Below are 19,194 nucleotides of genomic sequence, written 5' to 3'. Positions count from 1 at the left end.
GAGCAATGTTCTGCAGATCTCTAGAGCGGTCAGTAATGTAATAATCTGCAGCATATATCACTATGTATCTGTCAGGGTTAGGTGGAACAGAGCAATGTTCTGCAGATCTCTAGAGAGGTCAGTAATGTAATAATCTGCAGAATATATCACTATGTGTCTGTCAGGGTTAGGTGGAACAGAGCAATGTTCTGCAGATCTCTAGAGAGGTCAGTAATGTAATCATCTGCAGAATATATCACTTTATATCTGTCAGGGTTAGGTGGAACAGAGCAATGTTCTGCAGATCTCTAGAGAGGTCAATGATGTAATCAGCTGCAGAATATATCACTATGTACCTGTCAGGGTTAGGTGGAAAAGAGCAATGTTCTGCAGATCACTAGAGAGGTCAGTAATGTAATCAGCTGCAGAATATATCACTATGTATCTGTCAGGGTTAGGTGGAACAGAGCAATGTTCTGCAGATCACTAGAGCGGTCAGTAAAGTAATAATCTGCAGAATATATCACTATGTATCTGTCAGGGTTAGGTGGAACAGAGCAATGTTCTGCAGATCACTAGAGAGGTCAGTAATGTAATCAGCTGCAGAATATATCACTATGTGTCTGTCAGGGGGCAGACGGTACAGAGCAATGTTCTGCAGATCTCTAGAGAGGTCAGTAATGTTATAATCTGCAGAAAATATAACTATGCATCTGTCATGGGGTAGGTGGAACAGAGAAATGTTCTGCAGATCTCTAGAGTAGTCAGTAATGTAATAATCTGCAGAATATATCACTATATATCTGTTAGGGTTAGTTGGAACAAAGAAATGTTCTGCAGATCTCTAGAGTGGTCAGTAATGTAATAATCTGCAGAATATATCACTATGTATCTGTCAGGGTTAGGTGGAACAGAGCAATGTTCTGCAGATCTCTAGAGACGTCAGTAATGTAATAATCTGCAGTATATATCTCTATGTGTCTGTCAGGGTTAAGTGGAACAGAGCAATGTTCTACAGATCACTAGAGAGGTCAGTAATGTAATCAGCTGCAGAATATATCACTATGTATCTGTCAGGGTTAGGTGGAACAGCAATGTTCTGCAGATCTCTAGAGAGGTCAGTAATGTAATAATCTGCAGAATATATCACTATGTATCTGTCATGGGGTAGATGGAGCAGAGCAATGTTCTGCAGATCTCTAGAGCGGTCAGTAATGTAATAATCTGCAGAATATATCACTGTGTATCTGTCGGGGTTAGATTGGACAGAGGAATGTTCTGCAGATCACTAGAGAGATCAGTAATGTAATAATCTGCAGAATATATCACTATGTGTCTGTCATGGTTAGGTGTAACAGAGCAATGTTCTGCAGATCACTGGAGAGGTCAGTAATGTAATAATCTTCAGAATATATCACTGTGTATCTGTCAGGGTTAGATGACCAGAGCAATGTTCTGCAGATCCCTAGAGAGATCAGTAATGTAATAATCTGCAGAATATATCACTGTGTCTGTCATGGGGTAGATGGAGCAGAGCAATGTTCTGCAGATCTCTAGAGAGGTCAGTAATGTAATAATCTGCAGAAAATATAACTATGCATCTGTCATGGGGTAGATGGACCAGAGCAATGTTCTGCAATTCACGAGAGAGGTCAGTAATGTAATAATCTGCAGAATATATCACTATATATCTGTCAGGGTTAGCTGGAACAGAGCAAAGTTCTGCAGATCTCTAGAGTGGTCAGTAATGTAATAATCTGCAGAATATATCACTATGTATCTGTCAGGGTTAGGTGGAACAGAGCAATGTTCTGCAGATCTCTAGAGGTCAGTAATGTAATCATCTGCAGAATATATCACTATGTATCTGTCAGGGTTAGGTGGAACAGAGCAATGTTCTGCAGATCTCTAGAGAGGTCAATAATGTAATAATCTGCAGCATATATCACTTTGTCTGTCATGGGGTAGATGGAGCAGAGCAATGTTCTGCAGATCTCTAGAGAGGTCAGTAATGTAATAATCTGCAAAAAATATAACTATGCATTTGTCATGGGGTAGATGGAACAGAGCAATGTTCTGCAGATCACTAGAGCGGTCAGTAATGTAATAATCTGCAGAATATATCACTATATATCTGTCAGGGTTAGATGAGCAGAGCAATGTTCTGCAGATCTCTAGAGAGATCAGTAATGTAATAATCTTCAGAATATATCACTATGTGTCTGTCAGGGTTAGATGGAGCAGAGCAATGTTCTGCAGATCTCTAGAGAGATCAGTAAAGTAATATTCTGCAGAATATATCACTGTGTCTGTCATGGGGTAGATGGAGCAGAGCAATGTTCTGCAGATCTCTAGAGAGATCAGTAATGTAATAATCTGCAGAATATATCACTGTGTCTGTCATGGGGTAGATGGAGCAGAGCAATGTTCTGCAGATCTCTAGAGAGGTCAGTAATGTAATAATCTGCAGAAAATATAACTATGCATCTGTCATGGGGTAGATGGACCAGAGCAATGTTCTGCAATTCACTAGAGAGGTCAGTAATGTAATAATCTGCAGAATATATCACTATATATCTGTCAGGGTTAGCTGGAACAGAGCAATGTTCTGCAGATCTCTAGAGAGGTCAGTAATGTAATAATCTGCAGAATATCACTATGTGTCAGGGTTAGGTGGAACAAAGCAATGTTCTGCAGATCTCTAGAGCGGTCAGTAATGTAATAATCTGAACCATATATCACTATGTATCTGTCAGGGTTAGGTGGAACAGTGCAATGTTCTGCAGATCTCTAGAGAGGTCAGTAATCTAATAATCTGCAGAATATATCACTATGTATCTGTCAGGGTTAGGTGGAACAGAGCAATGTTCTGCAGATCTCTAGAGAGGTCTATGATGTAATAATCTGCAGAATATATCACTATGTGTCTGTCAGGGTTAGTTGGAACAGAGCAATGTTCTGCAGATCTCTAGAGAGGTCAGTAATGTAATAATCTGCAGAATATATCACTATATATCTGTCAGGGTTAGTTGGAACAGAGCAATGTTCTGCAGATCTCTAGAGAGGTCAGTAATGTAATCATCTGCAGAATATATCACTATGTATCTGTCAGGGTTAGGTGGAACAGAGCAATGTTCTGCAGATCTCTAGAGAGGTCAGTAATGTAATCAGCTGCAGAATATATCACTATGTACCTGTCAGGGTTAGGTGGAACAGAGCAATGTTCTGCAGATCACTAGAGAGGTCAGTAATGTAATCAGCTGCAGAATATATCACTATGTATCTGTCAGGGTTAGGTGGAATAGAGCAATGTTCTGCAGATCACTAGAGCGGTCAGTAAAGTAATAATCTGCAGAATATATCAGTATGTATCTGTCAGGGTTAGGTGGAACAGAGCAATATTCTGCAGATCACTAGAGAGCTCAGTCATGTAATCAGCTGCAGAATATATCACTATGTATCTGTCAGGGTTAGGTGGAACAGAGCAATGTTCTGCAGATCACTAGAGCGGTCAGTAAGGTAATAATCTGCAGAATATTTACTATGTGTCTGTCGGGGTTAGGTGGAACAGAGCAATGTTGTGCAGATCACTAGAGAGGTCAGTAATGTAATCAGCTGCAGAATATATCACTATGTGTCTGTCAGGGTTAGGTGGAACAGAGCAATGTTCTGCAGATCTCTAGAGAGGTCAGTAATGTAATAATCTGCAGAATATATCACTATGTGTCTGTCAGGGATAGGTGGAACAGAGCAATGTTCTGCAGATCACTAGAGCGGTCAGTAATGTAATAATCTGCAGAATATATCACTATGTGTCTGTCGGGGTTAGGTGGAACAGAGCAATGTTCTGCAGATCTCTAGAGTGGTCAGTAATGTAATAATCTGCAGAATATATCACTATGTGTCTGTCGGGGTTAGGTGGAACAGAGCAATGTTCTGCAGATCTCTAGAGACGTCAGTAATGTAATAATCTGCAGTATATATCTCTATGTGTCTGTCAGGGTTAGGTTGAACAGAGCAATGTTCTGCAGATTGCAAGAGCTGTCAGTAAGGTAATAATCTGCAAAATATATCACTATGTGTCTGTCGGGGTTAGGTGGAACAGAGCAATGTTCTGCAGATCTCTAGAGAGGTCAGTAATGTAATAATCTGCAGAAAATAGAACTATGCATCTGTCATGGGGTAGGTGGAACAGAGCAATGTTCTGCAGATCACTAGAGCGGTCAGTAATGTAATAATCTGCAGAATATATCACTATGTGTCTGTCAGGGGGCAGACGGTACAGAGCAATGTTCTGCAGATCTCTAGAGAGGTCAGTAATGTTATAATCTGCAGAAAATATAACTATGCATCTGTCATGGGGTAGGTGGAACACAGCAATGTTCTGCAGATCACTAGAGTGGTCAGTAATGTAATAATCTGCAGAATATATCACTATATATCTGTCAGGGTTAGTTGGAACAAAGAAATGTTCTGCAGATCTCTAGAGTGGTCAGTAATGTAATAATCTGCAGAATATATCACTATGTATCTGTCAGGGTTAGGTGGAACAGAGCAATGATCTGCCGATCTCTAGAGAGGTCAATGATGTAATAATCTGCAGAATATATCACTATGTGTCTGTCAGGGGGTAGACGGTACAGAGTAATGTTCTGCTGATCTCTAGAGTGATCAGTAATGTAATAATCTGCAGAATATATCACTATATATCTGTCAGGGCTAGTTGGAACAGAGCAATGTTCTGCAGATCTCTAGAGAGGTCAGTAATGTAATAATCTGCAGAATATATCACTATGTATCTGTCAGGGTTAGGTGGAACAGAGCAATGTTCTGCAGATCTCTAGAGAGGTCAGTAACGTAATCATCTGCAGAATATATCACTATGTATCTGTCAGGACTAGGTGGAACAGAGCAATGTTCTGCAGATCTCTAGAGAGGTCAGTAATGTAATAATCTGCAAAAAATATAACTGCATTTGTCATGGGGTAGATGGAACAGAGCAATGTTCTGCAGATCACTAGAGCGGTCAGTAATGTAATAATCTGCAGAATATATCACTATGTATCTGTCAGGGTTAGATGAGCAGAGCAATGTTCTGCAGATCTCTAGAGAGATCAGTAAGGTAATAATCTGCAGAATATATCACTATGTGTCTGTCAGGGTTAGATGGAGCAGAGCAATGTTCTGCAGATCTCTAGAGAGATCAGTAAAGTAATATTCTGCAGAATATATCACTGTGTCTGTCATGGGGTAGATGGAGCAGAGCAATGTTCTGCAGATCTCTAGAGAGATCAGTAATGTAATAATCTGCAGAATATATCACTGTGTCTGTCATGGGGTAGATGGAGCAGAGCAATGTTCTGCAGATCTCTAGAGAGGTCAGTAATGTAATAATCTGCAGAAAATATAACTATGCATCTGTCATGGGGTAGATGGACAAGAGCAATGTTCTGCAATTCACTAGAGAGGTCAGTAATGTAATAATCTGCAGAATATATCACTATATATCTGTCAGGGTTAGCTGGAACAGAGCAATGTTCTGCAGATCTCTAGAGTGGTCAGTAATGTAATAATCTGCAGAATATATCACTATGTATCTGTCAGGGTTAGGTGGAACAGAGCAATGTTCTGCAGATCTCTAGAGAGGTCAGTAATGTAATAATCTGCAGAATATCACTATGTGTCAGGGTTAGGTGGAACAGAGCAATGTTCTGCAGATCTCTAGAGCGGTCAGTAATGTAATAATCTGCAGCATATATCACTATGTATCTGTCAGGGTTAGGTGGAACAGAGCAATGTTCTGCAGATCTCTAGAGAGGTCAGTAATGTAATAATCTGCAGAATATATCACTATGTGTCTGTCAGGGTTAGGTGGAACAGAGCAATGTTCTGCAGATCTCTAGAGAGGTCAGTAATGTAATCATCTGCAGAATATATCACTTTATATCTGTCAGGGTTAGGTGGAACAGAGCAATGTTCTGCAGATCTCTAGAGAGGTCAATGATGTAATCAGCTGCAGAATATATCACTATGTACCTGTCAGGGTTAGGTGGAAAAGAGCAATGTTCTGCAGATCACTAGAGAGGTCAGTAATGTAATCAGCTGCAGAATATATCACTATGTATCTGTCAGGGTTAGGTGGAACAGAGCAATGTTCTGCAGATCACTAGAGCGGTCAGTAAAGTAATAATCTGCAGAATATATCACTATGTATCTGTCAGGGTTAGGTGGAACAGAGCAATGTTCTGCAGATCACTAGAGAGGTCAGTAATGTAATCAGCTGCAGAATATATCACTATGTATCTGTCAGGGTTAGGTGGAACAGAGCAATGTTCTGCAGATCACTAGAGCGGTCAGTAAGGTAATAATCTGCAGAATATTTTACTATGTGTCTGTCGGGGTTAGGTGGAATAGAGCAATGTTCTGCAGATCACTAGAGAGGTCAGTAATGTAATCAGCTGCAGAATATATCACTATGTGTCTGTCAGGGTTAGGTGGAACAGAGCAATGTTCTGCAGATCTCTAGAGAGGTCAGTAATGTAATAATCTGCAGAATATATCACTGTGTGTCTGTTAGGGTTTGGTGGAACAGAGCAATGTTCTGCAGATCACTAGAGCGGTCAGTAATGTAATAATCTGCAGAATATATCACTATGTGTCTGTCGGGGTTAGGTGGAACAGAGCAATGTTCTGCAGATCTCTAGAGTGGTCAGTATTGTAATAATCTGCAGAATATATCACTATGTGTCTGTCGGGGTTAGGTGGAACAGAGCAATGTTCTGCAGATCTCTAGAGACGTCAGTAATGTAATAATCTGCAGTATATATCTCTATGTGTCTGTCAGGGTTAGGTTGAACAGAGCATTGTTCTGCAGATCGGAAGAGCTGTCAGTAAGGTAATAATCTGCAGAATATATCACTATGTGTCTGTCGGGGATAGGTGGAACAGAGCAATGTTCTGCAGATCTCTAGAGAGGTCAGTAATGTGATAATCTGCAGAAAATATAACTATGCATCTGTCATGGGGTAGGTGGAACAGAGCAATGTTCTGCAGATCACTAGAGCGGTCAGTAATGTAATAATCTGCAGAATATATCACTATGTGTCTGTCAGGGGGCAGACGGTACAGAGCAATGTTCTGCAGATCTCTAGAGAGGTCAGTAATGTTATAATCTGCAGAAAATATAACTATGCATCTGTCATGGGGTAGGTGGAACAGAGAAATGTTCTGCAGATCACTAGAGTAGTCAGTAATGTAATAATCTGCAGAATATATCACTATATATCTGTCAGGGTTAGTTGGAACAAAGAAATGTTCTGCAGATCTCTAGAGTGGTCAGTAATGTAATAATCTGCAGAATATATCACTATGTATCTGTCAGGGTTAGGTGGAACAGAGCAATGTTCTGCAGATCTCTAGAGACGTCAGTAATGTAATAATCTGCAGTATATATCTCTATGTGTCTGTCAGGGTTAAGTGGAACAGAGCAATGTTCTACAGATCACTAGAGAGGTCAGTAATGTAATCAGCTGCAGAATATATCACTATGTATCTGTCAGGGTTAGGTGGAACAGCAATGTTCTGCAGATCTCTAGAGAGGTCAGTAATGTAATAATCTGCAGAATATATCACTATGTATCTGTCATGGGGTAGATGGAGCAGAGCAATGTTCTGCAGATCTCTAGAGCGGTCAGTAATGTAATAATCTGCAGAATATATCACTGTGTATCTGTCGGGGTTAGATTGGACAGAGGAATGTTCTGCAGATCACTGGAGAGGTCAGTAATGTAATAATCTTCAGAATATATCACTGTGTATCTGTCAGGGTTAGATGACCAGAGCAATGTTCTGCAGATCCCTAGAGAGATCAGTAATGTAATAATCTGCAGAATATATCACTGTGTCTGTCATGGGGTAGATGGAGCAGAGCAATGTTCTGCAGATCTCTAGAGAGGTCAGTAATGTAATAATCTGCAGAAAATATAACTATGCATCTGTCATGGGGTAGATGGACCAGAGCAATGTTCTGCAATTCACTAGAGAGGTCAGTAATGTAATAATCTGCAGAATATATCACTATATATCTGTCAGGGTTAGCTGGAACAGAGCAAAGTTCTGCAGATCTCTAGAGTGGTCAGTAATGTAATAATCTGCAGAATATATCACTATGTGTCTGTCATGGTTAGGTGTAACAGAGCAATGTTCTGCAGATCACTGGAGAGGTCAGTAATGTAATAATCTTCAGAATATATCACTGTGTATCTGTCAGGGTTAGATGACCAGAGCAATGTTCTGCAGATCCCTATAGAGATCAGTAATGTAATAATCTGCAGAATATATCACTGTGTCTGTCATGGGGTAGATGGAGCAGAGCAATGTTCTGCAGATCTCTAGAGAGGTCAGTAATGTAATAATCTGCAGAAAATATAACTATGCATCTGTCATGGGGTAGATGGACCAGAGCAATGTTCTGCAATTCACTAGAGAGGTCAGTAATGTAATAATCTGCAGAATATATCACTATATATCTGTCAGGGTTAGCTGGAACAGAGCAAAGTTCTGCAGATCTCTAGAGTGGTCAGTAATGTAATAATCTGCAGAATATATCACTATGTATCTGTCAGGGTTAGGTGGAACAGAGCAATGTTCTGCAGATCTCTAGAGGTCAGTAATGTAATCATCTGCAGAATATATCACTATGTATCTGTCAGGGTTAGGTGGAACAGAGCAATGTTCTGCAGATCTCTAGAGAGGTCAATAATGTAATAATCTGCAGCATATATCACTTTGTCTGTCATGGGGTAGATGGAGCAGAGCAATGTTCTGCAGATCTCTAGAGAGGTCAGTAATGTAATAATCTGCAAAAAATATAACTATGCATTTGTCATGGGGTAGATGGAACAGAGCAATGTTCTGCAGATCACTAGAGCGGTCAGTAATGTAATAATCTGCAGAATATATCACTATATATCTGTCAGGGTTAGATGAGCAGAGCAATGTTCTGCAGATCTCTAGAGAGATCAGTAATGTAATAATCTGCAGAATATATCACTATGTGTCTGTCAGGGTTAGATGGAGCAGAGCAATGTTCTGCAGATCTCTAGAGAGATCAGTAAAGTAATATTCTGCAGAATATATCACTGTGTCTGTCATGGGGTAGATGGAGCAGAGCAATGTTCTGCAGATCTCTAGAGAGATCAGTAATGTAATAATCTGCAGAATATATCACTGTGTCTGTCATGGGGTAGATGGAGCAGAGCAATGTTCTGCAGATCTCTAGAGAGGTCAGTAATGTAATAATCTGCAGAAAATATAACTATGCATCTGTCATGGGGTAGATGGACCAGAGCAATGTTCTGCAATTCACTAGAGAGGTCAGTAATGTAATAATCTGCAGAATATATCACTATATATCTGTCAGGGTTAGCTGGAACAGAGCAATGTTCTGCAGATCTCTAGAGAGGTCAGTAATGTAATAATCTGCAGAATATCACTATGTGTCAGGGTTAGGTGGAACAAAGCAATGTTCTGCAGATCTCTAGAGCGGTCAGTAATGTAATAATCTGAACCATATATCACTATGTATCTGTCAGGGTTAGGTGGAACAGTGCAATGTTCTGCAGATCTCTAGAGAGGTCAGTAATCTAATAATCTGCAGAATATATCACTATGTATCTGTCAGGGTTAGGTGGAACAGAGCAATGTTCTGCAGATCTCTAGAGAGGTCTATGATGTAATAATCTGCAGAATATATCACTATGTGTCTGTCAGGGTTAGTTGGAACAGAGCAATGTTCTGCAGATCTCTAGAGAGGTCAGTAATGTAATAATCTGCAGAATATATCACTATATATCTGTCAGGGTTAGTTGGAACAGAGCAATGTTCTGCAGATCTCTAGAGAGGTCAGTAATGTAATCATCTGCAGAATATATCACTATGTATCTGTCAGGGTTAGGTGGAACAGAGCAATGTTCTGCAGATCTCTAGAGAGGTCAGTAATGTAATCAGCTGCAGAATATATCACTATGTACCTGTCAGGGTTAGGTGGAACAGAGCAATGTTCTGCAGATCACTAGAGAGGTCAGTAATGTAATCAGCTGCAGAATATATCACTATGTATCTGTCAGGGTTAGGTGGAATAGAGCAATGTTCTGCAGATCACTAGAGCGGTCAGTAAAGTAATAATCTGCAGAATATATCAGTATGTATCTGTCAGGGTTAGGTGGAACAGAGCAATATTCTGCAGATCACTAGAGAGCTCAGTCATGTAATCAGCTGCAGAATATATCACTATGTATCTGTCAGGGTTAGGTGGAACAGAGCAATGTTCTGCAGATCACTAGAGCGGTCAGTAAGGTAATAATCTGCAGAATATTTACTATGTGTCTGTCGGGGTTAGGTGGAACAGAGCAATGTTGTGCAGATCACTAGAGAGGTCAGTAATGTAATCAGCTGCAGAATATATCACTATGTGTCTGTCAGGGTTAGGTGGAACAGAGCAATGTTCTGCAGATCTCTAGAGAGGTCAGTAATGTAATAATCTGCAGAATATATCACTATGTGTCTGTCAGGGATAGGTGGAACAGAGCAATGTTCTGCAGATCACTAGAGCGGTCAGTAATGTAATAATCTGCAGAATATATCACTATGTGTCTGTCGGGGTGAGGTGGAACAGAGCAATGTTCTGCAGATCTCTAGAGTGGTCAGTAATGTAATAATCTGCAGAATATATCACTATGTGTCTGTCGGGGTTAGGTGGAACAGAGCAATGTTCTGCAGATCTCTAGAGACGTCAGTAATGTAATAATCTGCAGTATATATCTCTATGTGTCTGTCAGGGTTAGGTTGAACAGAGCAATGTTCTGCAGATTGCAAGAGCTGTCAGTAAGGTAATAATCTGCAGAATATATCACTATGTGTCTGTCGGGGTTAGGTGGAACAGAGCAATGTTCTGCAGATCTCTAGAGAGGTCAGTAATGTAATAATCTGCAGAAAATAGAACTATGCATCTGTCATGGGGTAGGTGGAACAGAGCAATGTTCTGCAGATCACTAGAGCGGTCAGTAATGTAATAATCTGCAGAATATATCACTATGTATCTGTCAGGGGGCAGACGGTACAGAGCAATGTTCTGCAGACCTCTAGAGAGGTCAGTAATGTTATAATCTGCAGAAAATATAACTATGCATCTGTCATGGGGTAGGTGGAACACAGCAATGTTCTGCAGATCACTAGAGTGGTCAGTAATGTAATAATCTGCAGAATATATCACTATATATCTGTCAGGGTTAGTTGGAACAAAGAAATGTTCTGCAGATCTCTAGAGTGGTCAGTAATGTAATAATCTGCAGAATATATCACTATGTATCTGTCAGGGTTAGGTGGAACAGAGCAATGATCTGCAGATCTCTAGAGAGGTCAATGATGTAATAATCTGCAGAATATATCACTATGTGTCTGTCAGGGGGTAGACGGTACAGAGTAATGTTCTGCTGATCTCTAGAGTGATCAGTAATGTAATAATCTGCAGAATATATCACTATATATCTGTCAGGGCTAGTTGGAACAGAGCAATGTTCTGCAGATCTCTAGAGAGGTCAGTAATGTAATAATCAGCAGAATATATCACTATATATCTGTCAGGATTAGTTGGAACAGAGCAATGTTCTGCAGATCTCTAGAGAGGTCAGTAATGTAATAATCTGCAGAATATATCACTATGTATCTGTCAGGGTTAGGTGGAACAGAGCAATGTTCTGCAGATCTCTAGAGAGCTCAGTCATGTAATCAGCTGCAGAATATATCACTATGTATCTGTCATGGTTAGGTAGAACAGAGCAATGTTCTGCAGATCACTAGAGCGGTCAGTAAGGTAATAATCTGCAGAATATTTTACTATGTGTCTGTCGGGGTTAGGTGGAACAGAGCAATGTTCTGCAGATCACTAGAGAGGTCAGTAATGTAATCAGCTGCAGAATATATCACTATGTGTCTGTCAGGGTTAGGTGGAACAGAGCAATGTTCTGCAGATCTCTAGAGAGGTCAGTAATGTAATAATCTGCAGAATATATCACTATGTATCTGTCAGGGTTAGGTGGAACAGAGCAATGTTCTGCAGATCTCTAGAGAGCTCAGTAATGTAATCAGCTGCAGAATATATCACTATGTATCTGTCAGGGTTAGGTAGAACAGAGCAATGTTCTGCAGATCACTAGAGCGGTCAGTAAGGTAATAATCTGCAGAATATTTTACTATGTGTCTGTCGGGGTTAGGTGGAACAGAGCAATGTTCTGCAGATCACTAGAGAGGTCAGTAATGTAATCAGCTGCAGAATATATCACTATGTATCTGTCAGGGTTAGGTAGAACAGAGCAATGTTCTGCAGATCACTAGAGCGGTCAGTAAGGTAATAATCTGCAGAATATTTTACTATGTGTCTGTCGGGGTTAGGTGGAACAGAGCAATGTTCTGCAGATCACTAGAGAGGTCAGTAATGTAATCAGCTGCAGAATATATCACTATGTGTCTGTCAGGGTTAGGTGGAACAGAGCAATGTTCTGCAGATCTCTAGAGAGGTCAGTAATGTAATAATCTGCAGAATATATCACTATGTGTCTGTCAGGGTTAGGTGGAACAGAGCAATGTTCTGCAGATCTCTAGAGTGGTCAGTAATGTAATAATCTGCAGAATATATCACTATGTGTCTGTCGGGGTTAGGTGGAACAGAGCAATGTTCTGCAGATTTCTAGAGACGTCAGTAATGTAATAATCTGCAGTATATTTCTCTATGTGTCTGTCAGGGTTAGGTTGAACAGAGCAATGTTCTGCAGATTGCAAGAGCTGTCAGTAAGGTAATAATCTGCAGAATATATCACTATGTGTCTGTCAGGGGGCAGACGGTACAGAGCAATGTTCTGCAGATCTCTAGAGAGGTCAGTAATGTAATAATCTGCAGAAAATATAACTATGCATCTGTCATGGGGTAGGTGGAACAGAGCAATGTTCTGCAGATCACTAGAGCGGTCAGTAATGTAATAATCTGCAGAATATATCACTATGTGTCTGTCAGGGGGCAGACGGTACAGAGCAATGTTCTGCAGATCTCTAGAGAGGTCAGTAATGTTATAATCTGCAGAAAATATAACTATGCATCTGTCATGGGGTAGGTGGAACACAGCAATGTTCTGCAGATCACTAGAGTGGTCAGTAATGTAATAATCTGTAGAATATATCACTATATATCTGTCAGGGTTAGTTGGAACAAAGAAATGTTCTGCAGATCTCTAGAGTGGTCAGTAATGTAATAATCTGCAGAATATATCACTATGTATCTGTCAGGGTTAGGTGGAACAGAGCAATGATCTGCAGATCTCTAGAGAGGTCAATGATGTAATAATCTGCAGAATATATCACTATGTGTCTGTCAGGGGGTAGACGGTACAGAGTAATGTTCTGCTGATCTCTAGAGTGATCAGTAATGTAATAATCTGCAGAATATATCACTATATATCTGTCAGGGCTAGTTGGAACAGAGCAATGTTCTGCAGATCTCTAGAGAGGTCAGTAATGTAATAATCTGCAGAATATATCACTATATATGTGTCAGGATTAGTTGGAACAGAGCAATGTTCTGCAGATCTCTAGAGAGGTCAGTAATGTAATAATCTGCAGAATATATCACTATGTATCTGTCAGGGTTAGGTGGAACATAGCAATGTTCTGCAGATCTCTAGAGAGGTCAGTAATGTAATCAGCTGCAGAATATATCACTATGTATCTGTCAGGGTTAGGTGGAACAGAGCAATGTTCTGCAGATCACTAGAGCAGTCAGTAAGGTAATAATCTGCAGAATATATCACTATGTGTCTGTCAGCGTTAGGTGGAACAGAGCAATGTTCTGCAGATCACTAGAGACGTCAGTAATGTAATAATCTGCAGTATATATCTCTATGTGTCTGTCAGGGTTAGGTTGAACAGAGCAATGTTCTGCAGATCGCAAGAGCTGTAAGTAAGGTAATAATCTGCAGAATATATCACTATGTGTCTGTCGGGGTTAGGTGGAACAGAGCAATGTTCTGCAATTCACTAGAGAGGTCAGTAAGGTAATAATATGCAGAATATATCACTATGTGTCTGTCGTGGTTAGTTGGAACAGAGCAATGTTCTGCAGATCACTAGAGTGGTCAATAATGTAATAATCTGCAGAATATATCACTATGTATCTGTCAGGGTTAGGTGGAACAGAGCAATGTTCTGCAGATCTCTAGAGAGGTCAGTAATGTAATAATCTGCAGAATATATCACTATGTATCTGTCAGGGTTAGGTGGTACAGAGCAATGTTCTACAGATCTCTAGAGAGGTCAATGATGTAATAATCTGCAGAATATATCACTATGTGTCTGTCAGGGGGTAGACGGTACAGAGTAATATTCTGCTGATCTCTAGAGTGATCAGTAATGTAATAATCTGCAGAATATATCACTATATATCTGTCAGGGTTAGTTGGAACAGAGCAATGTTCTGCAGATCTCTAGAGAGGTCAGTAATGTAATAATCTGCAGAATATATCACTATGTATCTGTCAGGGTTAGGTGGAACAGAGCAATGTTCTGCAGATCACTAGAGCGGTCAGTAAGGTAATAATCTGCAGATTATTTTACTATGTGTCTGTCGGGGTTAGGTGGAACAGAGCAATGTTCTGCAGATCACTAGAGCAGTCAGTAATGTAATAATCTGCAGAATATATCACTATGTGTCTGTCAGCGTTAGGTGGAACAGAGCAATGTTCTGCAGATCACTAGAGCGGTCAGTAATGTAATTATCTGCAGAATATATCACTATGTGTCTGTCGGGGTTAGGTGGAACAGAGCAATGTTCTGCAGATCTCTAGAGCGGTCAGTAATGTAATAATCTGCAGTATATATCTCTATGTGTCTGTCAGGGTTAGGTAGAACAGAGCAATGTTCTGCAGATCGCAAGAGCTGTCAGTAAGGTAATAATCTGCAGAATATATCACTATGTGTCTGTCAGGGTTAGGTGGAACAGAGCAATGTTCTGCAATTCACTAGAGAGGTCAGTAAGGTAATAATCTGCAGAATATATCACTATGTGTCTGTCGGGGTTAGTTGGAACAGAGCAATGTTCTGCAGATCACTAGAGCGGTCAGTAATGTAATAATCTGCAGAATATATCACTATGTATCTGTCAGGGTTAGGTGGAACAGAGCAATGTTCTGCAGATCACTAGAGCGGTCAGTAAGGTAATAATCTGCAGAATATATCACTATGTGTCTGCCAGGGTTAGGTGGAACAGAGCAATGTTCTGCAGATCTCTAGAGCGGTCAGTAAGGTAATAATCTGCAGTAAATATCACTATGTGTCTGTCGGGGTTAGGTGGAATAGAGCAATGTTCTGCAGATCACTAGAGCGGTCAGTAAGGTAATAATCTGCAGAATATATCACTATGTGTCTGTCAGGGTTAGGTGGAACAGAGCAATGTTCTGCAGATCACTAGAGAGGTCAGTAAGGTAATAATCTGCAGTATATATCACTATGTGTCTGTCAGGGTTAGGTGGAAAAGAGCAATGTTCTGCAGATCTCTAGAGCGGTCAGTAATGTAATAATCTGCAGAATATATCACTATGTATCTGTCATGGGGTAGATGGAGCAGAGCAATGTTCTGCAGATCTCTAGAGAAATCAGTAATGTAATAATCTGCAGAATATGTCACTATGTGTCTGTCAGGGTTAGATGGAGCAAAGCAATGTTCTGCAGATCTCTAGAGAAATCAGTAATGTAATAATCTGCAGAATATATCACTGTGTCTGTCATGGGGTAGATGGAGCAGAGCAATGTTCTGCAGATCTCTAGAGAGGTCAGTAATGTAATAATCTGCAGAATATATCACTATGTATCTGTCATGGAGTAGATGGAGCAGAGCAATGTTCTGCAGATCTCTAGAGCGGTCAGTAATGTAATAATCTGCAGAATATATCACTATGTATCTGTCGGGGTTAGATGGGACAGAGGAATGTTCTGCAGATCACTAGAGAGATCAGTAATGTAATAATCTGCAGAATATATAACTATGTGTCTGTCAGGGTTAGGTGTAACAGAGCAATGTTCTGCAGATCACTGGAGAGGTCAGTAATGTACTAATCTGCAGAATTTATCACTATGTATCTGTCAGGGTTAGGTGGAACAGAGCAATGTTCTGCAGATCTCTAGATTGGTCAGTAATGTAATAATCTTTAGAATATATCACTGTGTATCTGTCAGGGTTAGATGAGCAGAGCAATGTTCTGCAGATCCCTAGAGAGATCAGTAATGTAATAATCTGCAGAATATATCACTTTGTCTGTCATGGGGTAGATGGAGCAGAGCAATGTTCTGCAGATCTCTAGAGAGGTCAGTAATGTAATAATCTGCAAAAAATGTAACTATGCATCTGTCATGGGGTAGATGGAACAGAGCAATGTTCTGCAGATCACTAGAGCGGTCAGTAATGTAATAATCTGCAGAATATATCACTATGTATCTGTCAGGGTTAGGTGGAACAGAGCAATGTTCTGCAGATCACTAGAGTGGTCAGTAATGTAATAATCTGCAGCATATATCACTATGTATCTGTCAGGGTTAGGTGGAACAGAGCAATGTTTTGCAGATCTCTAGAGAGATCAGTAATGTAATAATCTGCAGAATATATCACTATGTGTCTGTCAGGGTTAGATGGAGCAGAGCAATGTTCTGCAGATCTCTAGAGAGATCAGTAATGTAATATTCTGCAGAATATATCACTGTGTCTGTCATGGGGTAGATGGAGCAGAGCAATGTTCTGCAGATCTCTAGAGAGATCAGTAATGTAATAATCTGCAGAATATATCACTGTGTCTGTCATGGGGTAGATAGAGCAGAGCAATGTTCTGCAGATCTCTAGAGAGGTCAGTAATGTAATAATCTGCAGAAAATATAACTATGCATCTGTCATGGGGTAGATGGACCAGAGCAATGTTCTGCAATTCACTAGAGAGGTCAGTAATGTAATAATCTTCAGAATATATCACTATGTTTCTGTCATGGTAGATGGGACAGAGCATTGTTCTGCAGATCACTAGAGAGATCAGTAATGTAATAATCTGCAGAATATATCACTATGTGTCTGTCAGGATTAGGTGGAACAGAGCAATGTTCTGCAGATCACTGGAGAGGTCAGTAATGTAATAATCTGCAGAATATATCACTATGTATCTGTCAGGGTTAGATGGAGCAGAGCAATGTTCTGCAGATCTCTAGAGAGGCCAGTAATGTAATAATCTTCAGAATATATCACTATGTATCTGTCAGGGTTAGATGAGCAGAGCAATGTTCTGCAGATCTCTAGAGGGATCAGTAATGTAATAATCTGCAGAATATATCACTTTGTCTGTCATGGGGTAGATGGAGCAGAGCAATGTTCTGCAGATCTCTAGAGAGGTCAGTAATGTAGTAATCTGCAGAAATTATAACTATGCATCTGTCATGGGGTAGATGGAACAAAGCAATGTTCTGCCGATCTCTAGAGAGGTTAGTAATGTAATAATCTGCAGAATATATCACTATGTGTCTGTCAGGGGGTAGACGGTACAGAGTAATGTTCTGCTGATCTCTAGAGTGGTAAGTAATGTAATAATCTGCAGAATATATCACTATGTATCTGTCAGGGTTAGATGGAACAGAGCAATGTTCTGCAGATCTCTAGAGCGGTCAGTAATGTAATAATCTGCAGAATATATCACTATATATCTGTCAGGCTTAGGTGGAACAGAGCAATGTTCTGCAGATCTCTAGAGCGGTCAGTAATGTAATCATCTGCAGAATATATCACTATGTATCTGTCAGGGTTAGGTGGAACAGAGCAATGTTCTGCAGATCTCTGGAGCGGTCAGTAATGTAATAATCTGCAGAATATATCACTATGTATCTGTCAGGGTTAGGTGGAACAGAGCAATGCTCTGATCTCTAGAGAGGTCAGTAATGTAATCATCTGCAGAATATATCACTATGTATCTGTCAGGGTTAGTTGGAACAGAGCAATGTTCTGCAGACCTCTAGAGTGGTCAGTAATGTAATCATCTGCAGAATATATCACTATGTATCTGTCAGGGTTAGGTGGAACAGAGCAAAGTTCTGCAGATCTGTAGAGTTGTCAGTAATGTAATCATCTGCAGAATATATCACTATGTATCTGTCAGGGTTAGGTGGAACAGAGCAATGTTCTGCAGATCTCTGGATCGGTCAGTAATGTAATAATCTGCAGAATATATCACTATGTATCTGTCAGAGTTAGGTGGAACAGAGCAATGTTCTGCAGATCTCTAGAGAGGTCAGTAATGTAATAATCTGCAGAATATATCACTATGTGTCTGTCAGGGTTAGACGGTACAGAGCAATGTTCTGCAGATCTCTAGAGCAGTCAGTAATGTAATAATCTGCAGAATATATCACTATGTATCTGTCATGGTTAGGTGGAACAGAGCAATGTTCTGCAGATCTCTAGAGAGGTCAGTAATGTAATAATCTGCAGAATATATCACTATGTGTCTGTCAGGGTTAGGTGGAACAGAGCAATGTTCTGCAGATCTCTAGATTGGTCAGTAATGTAATAATCTGCAGAATATATCACTATGTTTCTGTCAGGGTTAGGTGGAACAGAGCAATGTTCTGCAGATCTCTAGAGCAGTCAGTAATGTAATAATCTGCAGAATATATCACTATGTATCTGTCAGGGTTAGGTGGAACAGAGCAATGTTCTGCAGATCTCTAGAGAGGTCAGTAATGTAATAATCTGCAGAATATATCACTATGTGTCTGTCAGGGTTAGATGGGACAGAGCAATGTTCTGCAGATCTCTAGAGCGGTCAGTAATGTAATAATCTGCAGAATATATCACTATGTATCTGTCAGGGTTAGGTGGAACAGAGCAATGTTCTGCAGATCTCTAGAGCGGTCAGTAATGTAATAATCTGCAGAATATATCACTATGTGTCTGTCAGGGTTAGTTGGCACAGAGCAATGCTCTGCAGATCTCTAGAGCGGTCAGTAATGTAATAATCTGCAGAATATATCTCTATGTATTTGTCAGGGTTAGATGAGCAGAGCAATGTTCTGCAGATCTCTAGAGAGGGCAGTAATGTAATAATCTGCAGAATATATCACTATGGGGCATACTGTATTTAC

This window comes from Taudactylus pleione, unplaced genomic scaffold (genome assembly GCF_031769625.1).
Source record: "Taudactylus pleione unplaced genomic scaffold, aTauple2 ptg001330l, whole genome shotgun sequence".
In the NCBI taxonomy this organism is placed as follows: Eukaryota; Metazoa; Chordata; class Amphibia; order Anura; family Myobatrachidae; genus Taudactylus; species Taudactylus pleione.
The sequence above is the reverse complement of the archived record's forward strand: the minus strand, read 5'-3'. Positions refer to the sequence as shown.